Raw genomic sequence first — 10,261 nt, forward strand, 5'->3', positions numbered from 1 at the left:
GAGAGGACTACTATAGCGCTTCCTTCCCCGGTCAAAATTTATTTTTTGAAATCAGGTTTGGACTCTCCTGTTTTTAAAGTGAGGCTCAATGCCTTTTGTTTACGTGCATGGATTTTCTTTTTCTGGGACCATGGGATGTGGATTCTTTATTTACGTGGGAGTTTTTTTTTTGAAAATATGGGACCTAACTTCTTATTTCTATACATCTTTGTTATCCTTTTCAAGGAAAAACTAAATTAATTCTGCTTATGTGGATTGACGTGGAGGCTCGTATGGTGCCTCCAATTGGTAAATATAAGATATAAGATATAAGATAGTGATCCAACACAAGTAACACAAGATTGAATCCACTCCAACTATTGAATTACAAATGGATGGAGATGCGATGATGATGGAGCCCTCTTAATGTAGCATAGCGGTGGCGAAGTCCTTGAACGACTACCCATCCGGATCCCCTCCGGAGGCAAGGGTTCTCTCTTCTGGATATGTTTTTTTGGCTCTTTGTTCGTCTGATCGTATTTTTGACTCCCCGGGGTGGAATTAGTGGATGAGGCGGCGATGTAGGAGTGACATATGATTGGGAATTATGGTCGCTTCTCCTTTTTTCTAGTGTGCTAGACATTTTGGTGTAATGCACTCGACAACGAAGGGAGGAGCGACCATCACCAACGGTCGAATATATCGGAGAGGTAGTGCCCACCATATAGGCCACATGAGATGAGAGATTTCAAGGAAAGACTCGACAGACTGACAGTCACCCGTGATGAATAATAATGATCTGTGTGTTGAGTTCTTGTTATTTGCCATGGATTTTTAATCTTTGACTTATGAACACAAGAAATGTATGACGACGATATGACCCCCGAGTGCGACTATTGTGTAGACGACCAGGTTATGTGCGACGGGATGCCTCATCTGCAAAATGGTAGGTGCTTCACCATCGTGCTGAAGGAGACTTTCGACGTCTTTACTGTACATAACGAGACAAGTATTTTTCTGTAATTATGCATGGTTTGTGATTTTTGACTTTAACGTGTAATTTTCCATTTTTTACGATTGAAATAGTTCAGTCAATGTCATGCAATACCGTATGTCTTGGAAAGCCCGGTTTTGAAGATAGGGAGAGAATAGAGACGAAGAGAGTTTGGGAGAAGAGGAGATGGAAGACCCAATGGCGCATGTACGGACAGAAGACGCGGGTGGCGACGGGGTGGGCGACTCGGCTCCGGGCTCCATCTCTGGCAAGGCAGCGGCCTGGACGGAGGTGCGGGTGGCTGGGCGGCCGGCGCGGCCCTCCCCCGCCCCTGCGGTGGCCCCGCACTTGGCTTCGTTCGCGGGTTGGGCGGGGAGCATATTCTGGGCATTAGCGGATGCGAGCTTCGACGACGAATCGGAGGCGGACGACGGGGAGGAAGATAAGGGGCACGGCGGCGCTCGGGCTTCGGTCGGCGAGTTTCTGGCCCGGGCGGAGGATCTTGGGCGCTCCTTCAAATCCGGGTGGCGCGGTGCGTTCGCGCCCGGTGGTCGCAGCACCTGGCGACCAGGGGTGTCGCGTCGGTCGCCTCGGCGGGACGCATTGGCGACCGTGCGGCTGCTGGCGACCCTGGGGGTGTGGTTGGCGCGGAGAGCGCGGCGGCTTCTACCTTGGGAGACTCGGAGCAGTCGCGGCCAGGGGCGGCGGTGGCGGCGGGATCGACTGCGACCTGTCCTAGTGTTTTATCGGTGGGCAGTGATGGGCCGCAGGGCCCGATCGAGTCAGTGGGATGCCCCCTCCCGCTCGGCCTTTTTCTGCCCAAGACCCGGACTCGCTTGCGCCGCTCGGCCTTGTTATGCCCCCTCCCAGGCCTGCTACTCCTGGCTCAAGCCCAGGGCAGCGAGTACATAAGTGGTTGTGGGTCTGCCAGGGAGCCCTAATCTGCTCTTTAGGGTTTCCAGCCACCCACTCCGGGGTGCGGTGCTTCGGCTGCTCCGCTCGCTCCTTCTTCCCCTTCCCCTCCCACACCCCTCGTGCGCTCCTTTGCCGAGGTGGTGGCGATGGGATCCAAGGCGGATCGGCGCACGGATAAGCGAGCGGCTGCGCCAGCGGAGCCAGATCTAGAGGCGGAGCGGCGTTGCGAGCGGGATCTGCGGGCTAAGGCGAAGGAGAGGGTGGCGGAGCGCGCCGGCGAAGAGGGCTGCTGGGGGCCTCCGCCTCCCTAGTGGATCAAGGAGCAAGAGCGTAAGAATAAGAAGAAGGAGGAGCACAAGAAGTGGGCTTTGGAGATCAAGCGCAAACACTCGCTGCACCGCCATTGCGGAGACTGCCTCGGCGACCCCTACGCAAAGTGGAAGCAGAAGAAGCTCAACGCTTCAGGGCAGATGGCCTCTAAGCCTTCCCTGCTGCCGCAGCGAGCGGAGCCCTCCTCCTCCGAGGGCACGACGGCGGAGCCCATACCCGTCGAGGAGGCGGACGGCCCGGAATGCTTCAAGTGCGGGCGCACGGGGCATTACCAGGTCAACCGCACATTCAAGTAGCTCTGTGTGCTATGCAACCAGGAGGGCCATGCCTTGGCCTACTGCCCCATGCGTGGCAAGCCCCTGATGATGCAATCCATGGGCCATGTGTTCGCCGGAGGGCTTCTTCTGCCTGTCGTTCGCTGAGGAGGAGGATGAGGCGCCGACAGGCCTGCTTGGAGCTAACGTGGCCTTTGTTTCCGCAGCGCCCGGTGTGCTTTCTAAGGAGATCTTGGAGGCGGTGTAGCGACCCGACCTCAGACGGTCAAGTCTCTGTGCTTCAGTGTCATCCCTGGATTGGTAATGCTGACACACAAAGTACTCGAAAGATTTATAACAGAGTAGAAATCACACACTTATTACATCGAATGTCCCAAAGAGAACTTAATACAATAAATATGGCTTAAGGCCATCTAAATAAGATAACATCAGAAGGCTTGGAAGATAAAGCGAGTCCATCAACTCCGACGACATAGCTGAGTGCACGACAAACGACCTAGCGCACATTACTCTTCGTCTGAAAAGTCTGCAACATGATATGTTGCAGCCCGAAACGGGTCAGCACATGGAATATGCTGGCAATATAACACAAGAGACTAATGAATAGATAAATGCTATCACTACATGCATATATGGCTGGTGGAGGCTCTATGGTTACATTGTTTTGCGAAAAGCCAATTTTTCCCTACAACAAAGGAATATATTTTATTTAACTATCATGGTAGTTGAAACATCATTGAGAAGGTTCCTCCAACTCAATCCCAATTAAAGTAGTCATTAACATCCCAACAAATTAATTTAGAGTGATGAGATCAAATCAATAATTCAAGTACCAGATACTCAAGATGTCCATAACCGGGGACACGGCTAACCATGATTAGTTTATACAATCTGCAGAGGTTTGCGCACTTTTCCCCACAAGACTCGATCTCCTCCATTGGATTTCTCGCACTACAGGGTGTTTGAGAAACAGATGACCGAGACACAGTCTTTCAGAAGCATTAACTCTTTACTCTGGGTGGACAGTTACACCTACTTTCCCCTACATCTGCTAGCCCACCACTGAAGGAGGTCACACAACATACTCAACTATGCCAGAGCCCATAATGGATTGTGGTTGCACACGGAGGTTTCTAGCATGAATAATCTTATGATCCCTTTGAGCCTGGGTGGCGGACCGTAGGATGATCACACGGGTACTCCGGGATATCCTTGGACAACACTGAATTCTCTAGGTGCCCACAAGCAATCCACCCAGATGTGTATTAAAGTTGCCACCTTAAGTTGAACCATTAATTTACAACTCACATCTGTCATGGATACTCTCAAACCAAAACCACGTCTACGAGCATAGCATGGCAATAAGCATAACGCAGAAGTAACTCCCAAGGGTTTTGATATAAAACAGGTAATAGGTTCTACCTCACCATCTACTTCCCAGACCCACATGTTAAGAGATCCTACTCATGCAATGTGTGAGGGTTGAACTAATGCATAAAAACTAGGTAATAAAGGGTATGATCAAAGTGTTACTTGCCTTGCTGACGATCTGCAAATCCTAAAGACTCGTAGTAGCACGGTTCGCACTCCGGGAATTTTATCGCAAACAAAATATAGCATACATAAGCAATCAAGCAAAGATGCATGAGTAAAACTCAAATGCGAAGATGTAACAAGAAAGTTCAATTGTAGAACTCCGGTTCGCAAAAAGAATCAAATCAAATGGAGCAACCGAACTCAAACTACAAAAGAAACAAGATTCGATTACTAATCTGGACTAAAGTTAAATTTTACAGTACCAAAATCTTCTTCAAGTTGGTTAAACAGAAAGAGGGCTTCGAGACGAAGATCTAGGCGCTTGTTTCACCTGATTTGGATAAACAAGCGAAAAGATAAACTAAAACGAAGATTAGGGCAGAAATCGCGATAAAAAATAATCACGGAAAAACCCGGGAAAATAAAACGAGACGAACAGGCTAACGAACGAACGTTCGTTGTCTGCGGCTAACTGACTAACAGTGTTCGTTAAAACGAACGTACGGATGAACGTCTGCTATTTAACTTAACCAAAGAAAAAACGAACAAAACCGATCTAAAACAAAAAAAGCCGATCTATGACTTTTGGGAAAAAGAAAACCGGGGTTAACCGAAGAAAACCGACCAGTCAACGGTCAACAGCGGTGACTCGGCGAGGTCCGGCGATGGCGGGCGGCAGCGGGGCGGCGCTGGGTGGCGGCGGGGCGGCGCGGGCGGCGGCACTATAGCGGGACGGCGCGGGCGGCTAGGGTTTCGGGTGCGCGGGGCTAGCGGCGCGAGCTGGGCCTGGAGGGTCGTGGGTTGCGGCTTATAAAGTCCCTGGCCAGAGGTCTCCGGCTCGGGCACGGCCCGGCAGGTCGGTGACTTTTTTTAAAAATTAAATCCTGACGCAGAAAAACAAATAAAAGAAATAATAAACGGAGTCCAAAAATCCTGAAATAAATTTCCACGGTCCTCTAATAATATTGCGGACAAAGTGAACATTTATTGGGGCCTCTAATGCAATATTGAAAAATGCATTTTTTTCCTAATTCAAATAAAATAACAATAAAAATTCAAATAAAATAACTTATTTGATTTTAATATTTTTCCTCTGATATTTCATTTATTTTGGAGAAGTCATATTATCTCCTCTCATGTATTTGAATTTATAATATTTTCAGAGAGGAAAATAATTAAAACCAAAATGATACTTGTTTTGATATTTGATAAAATTCAAATATGAAAAACGTGAAATCCCCAACTCTTTCCGTGGGTCCTTGAGTTGCTTAGAATTTCAAGGATCGCAAAGCAAAAATGCTGTAAAATATGATATGCATGAATGACTTATGTATAACATTCGAAATTGAAAATTTGGGATGTTATAAACCTACCCCCCTTAAGATGAATCTGGCCCTCGAGATTCGGGTTGGCTAGAAAATAGGTGTGGGTGGTCTTTGGGTAGATCATCCTCTCGTTCCCAGGTGGCTTCATCCTCAGTATTGTGGCTCCACTGGACTTTGCAAAACTTAATAACCTTGTTGCGGGTAACTCGGCTGGAAAACTCGAGAATCTTGACTGGTTTCTCCTCATAGGTCAGATCCCTATCCAACTGAATTGCTTCCAGGGGCACTGTATCTCTCAGAGGAATTTCCGCCATCTCTGCATGGCACTTCTTCAACTGGGAAATGTGAAACACATCTTGAACTCCTGACAGTCCTTCGGGTAACTCTAACTTGTAGGCCACCTCTCCCATACGTTCCAAAACACGGTATGGCCCTACAAATCTGGGGGCTAACTTTCCCTTAACTCCAAAATGTTTAACACCTCGCAGTGGTGACACACGAAGATATGCTCTGTCTCCGATTTCATAGACTACCTCCTTGCGTTTTGAGTCTGCATAGCTCTTCTGTCTGGACTGAGCTACCTTCAGTCTATCTCGAATCAGCTTAACCTTCTCTTCGGACTCCTTAATCAAATCTGGTCCAAACAACTAACGGTCTCCAACCTCATCCCACATCAATGGTGTACGGCATCTTCTTCCATATAGGCTTCGAACGGTGCCATCTTCTAACTGGCCTGGTAGCTCTTGTTGTATGAGAACTCCGTGTAGGGCAAGTTGTCATCCCATCTAGATCCATAGTCTAGCGCACAAGCTCTCAACATGTCCTCCAGAATCTGATTGACTCTCTCGGTCTGTCCATCTGTCTGCGGATGAAAAGCGATACTGAACTCTAGCTTGGTACCCAAAGTCTGGTGCAGCTGGTGCCAAAACTTTGAAGTAAATCGTGTTCCTCTATCTGATACGATCGTCCTCGGAACTCCATGCAGACATACGTTCCTGATCATATATATCTTGGCCAACTTCGCACTGGTATAAGTGGTCTTCACGGGGATAAAGTGAGCTACTTTGGTCAAACGGTCCACTACTACCCAGATAGAATCATATCCCGATCGGGTCGTGGGTAATCCGGTGATAAAATGCATGCCAAGCTTGTCCCACTTCCATTAGGGTATCGGCATAGGTTGTAGTAATCCTGCTGGCTTCTGATGTTCTGCCTTCACTCTCTGACATACATCACATATGGCTACATACTTGGCAATGTCCTTCTTCATTCCAGTCCACCAGAAACGCTCCTTCAAATCCAAATACATCTTGGTGTTTCCGGGGTGTATCGAGTATGGTGAGTCATGAGCTTCCTGTAGTATCAACTTCCTGATCTCGGCATTATTGGGCACAAATATACGGTTCTCAAACCACAAGGTGTCGTTCTCATCCTCACGAAAACCTTCGGCTTTACCTTCACTCATGTTCTCCTTTATCTCGGCAACTTCTTTGTCATCCTTCTGAGCTTCTCGAATCTTTCCCAATAATGTCGACTGAACTTCCGTTGTTGTAACAAAACCTCTAGGAACTATCTCCAAACGAAGCTCCCTGAGATCTTCTGCTAACTCCATTGGCAATCCTTTGCTTACGAAGGTATTAACATAACTCTTCCGGCTCCAAGCGTCTGCTACGACGTTGGCCTTGCCGGGATGATAGTGCAACTTCATATCATAATCCTTTATGAGCTCCAACCATCTCCTCTGCCTGAGATTCAGCTCCTTCTGAGTAAAAATGTACTTCAAACTCTTGTGATCCGTGTACACATCACAATGGTTCCCAATAAGAAAATGTCTCCAGGTTTTGAGTGCATGCACTACAACTGCTAACTCCAAATCATGCGTGGCATAATTCAACTTATGCGGTCAAAGTTGTCGTGAGGCATACGAAACAACTCTTCCGTCTTGCATAAGTACACTTCCAAGTCCTAAGCGGGAGGCGTCGCAATATACTTGGAAATCCTTGTGTATATCTGGCAGAATCAGCACTGGGGCCGTAGTCAAACGTTTCTTCAACTCCTGGAAACTTGCTTCACATTCTTCAGTCCAATGGAACTTGGTTACCTTCTTCAACAACGCCGTCATGGGCTTCGCAATCTTAGAAAAATTCTCAATGAATCTCCGGTAGTACTCAGCGAGTCCATGAAAACTGCGGATCTCTCTAACTAAGGTTGGTGCCAACCACTCATTGACTGACTGAACCTTTGTAGGCTCTACGGCTATACCCTCTGCTGATATAACATTTCCAAGGAATCCTACTTCCGTCAACCAATACTCACATTTGCTGAGCTTGCGTATAATGGTGTTCCCTGAGCTTCTCAAGAACTAAACACAAGTGCTCCTTATGCTCTTCTTCATTCTTCGAGTATACCAAGATATCATCACCAAACACCACGAAAAATTTATCCAAGAACTCCATGAATACATTATTCATCATGCTCATGAAATAGGTAGGGGCATTAGTCAATCCAAATGACGTAACCGTGTACTCGTATAGCTCGTACCCTGTGGTGAAAGCTGTCTTAGGTATATCTTGTTCTCGAATCTTCAGCTGGTGGTATCCTGATCGAAGATCGATCTTGGGAAAGACTTTTGCTCCTTGCAACTAGTCAAACAGATCATTGATCATCGGCAGGGGGTACTTGTTCTTGATTGTTACTTCATTCAATGCCCGATAATCAACCACCATTCTCAGAGACTTATCCTTCTTCTCAACCAGGAGCACCGGGGCACCCCATGGTGATGAACTTCGTCGGATGTAACCTTTCTTCAATAACTCCTTAATCTGTTTCTTAATCTCCTCCAGATCATTTGCGGGCATCCGGTATGGTCTCTTTGATATTGGTCCGGTGCCTGACAATAACTCTATCAAAAGTTCAATGTCTCGATCCGGGGGCATGCTTGGTAGTTCCTCTGGAAATACATCTGGTTAATCCTTCACTACTAGCACTTCTTCCCAAACAACTCCCGTGAGGGAATTTAGGTGAGTACTCGTAGGAGTATACCTGGATACATACTTAATCATTTTCCCTTCCAGTGTGGTGAGCAGAATTGACTTACTGGACATCGATAGCCAGTCCATACCGAGTATCACAACCAATCCTTGGGATTCCAAAATTATGAAGTCTGAGGGGAAAACATGCCTACCTATGGTCATTGGCATCTAAAAACATCCCTGACTAGCCATATACTCCGCTCCTGGTGAGCTTACCAACAAGGGTGTCCTAAGTACCTTGGTGGGCAACTTATATTTATCCACGAACCCCTTGAAATGTACAAATGCGATGCACCAGTATCAAAAAGAACTATTGCGGTAAATGACTTAACCAAAAACTTACCGATAACTGCATCAGGCTACTCCTCAACCTCCTCCACGTTCACATGGTTCACTTGTCCCTTGTTGAAAGGGTTGGGCTTCTTCCCAGAGCTTCCGCTGCCATTCCCATTCTTTACTTCAGAACACTCGGTGGCATAGTGCCTAGTCTTCCCGCACTTGAAACAGGTAATGTGACTCAGGTCCTTCTTGGCGGGAGTTGCTGGGTTAGAGCGGTTCTGATTGCTGCCTGCTCCACTGCCATTTCCATTCCTAGGGCCATGGTGGTTATGCGGAATTACTCCATTATGGTTATGGCCTGCATGGTTATGGGTAAATCCTTCTGGGTTCGGGGTGAAACGGGGTTTCTGCTGAGCTCCTGAATTGTACTTTCATTGCCTATACTTCCTCTTGCGTCTCTCAATCTGCTATTGCTTCCCTTCAATCATAAGAGCCTTGTCTACCATCTCCTGGTAGTTGTTGAATGTTGCCACCATTAATTGCATGCTCATCTCATCATTCATCCCTTCCATAAACTTCTCCTTCTTCGCGGCATCTATGGCCACATCATCAGGGGCATAGCGAGATAACTTACTAAACTCCTCCACGTACTGCCCCATAGCCCGGTTGCCCTGGCGTAAGTTGCGAAACTCACGCTTCTTCATGCTCATAGCTCCTGTTGAGACATGGGCTGTGCGGAATGCTTGATGAAATTGATCCCAAGTAACATTGGCTATGGGGAAAGTGGCTGTGTAATTCTCCCACCATGCGGCTGCGGGACCATCCAATTGGTGTGAGGCAAAACGCACCTTCTCAGCATCTGTGCAACCGGCAGTGGTTAACTCCCTTCCAATCCTACGTAGCCAGTCATCCTCAACTACAGGCTCGGTGCTACTAGCAAACACCGGTGGTTGTAATCTCAGAAAATGGGCTAAGTTGTCAACTGGAGGTGGTGGTGGTGGGTTGTTGTCATTGTTGTTGTTGTTGCCCTAATTCTGAACTAGCAACTGCATCAGTGTTTTCTGCTGCTAGATCAACTGAGTGAGTTCCGGTGGCAAAGCAAATCTGGAGTCACGTCTCAGAGGGATCTGATGGGTTTAGAGGGGAGAGATTAGAATAGAGTGAGGTCTAATGAGAAAGCACTACCTAGCTATATGCACATGGGACAAACACAATCATATCATAACACTCAATCAATCAAGCAAGGGCATACAATCGATCTAACTCTCGTTATAGTGCTCGGACTACTAATATTTACATGGGGGGAATACTACTAATGATATGTTGGTCTACTATAAATTTTGATCGGTGGAAGACTCCATGATATCCGCTCCAGCTTCGTCTTCATAGTCATCATCACTACCATCGGGGTCGGAGTCGGTGTCGTCGATGATGATGTAGTCTTCGGAATGAATCTCCTTAGGTTCATCATCTTCTCCTCCTGGCGCAGGGTCTAGATATCTCTACCGGGCGCCTATACATCTTAAGAGACATTGTCTTGGATGAAACAATATTTCCTTTCTCTGAATTACACCCAAACGCCGGTGCTCGCCTACG

This window comes from Triticum urartu, chromosome 6A, assembly GCF_056163025.1.
Source record: "Triticum urartu cultivar PI428250 chromosome 6A, HENAU_Tu73, whole genome shotgun sequence".
In the NCBI taxonomy this organism is placed as follows: Eukaryota; Viridiplantae; Streptophyta; class Magnoliopsida; order Poales; family Poaceae; genus Triticum; species Triticum urartu.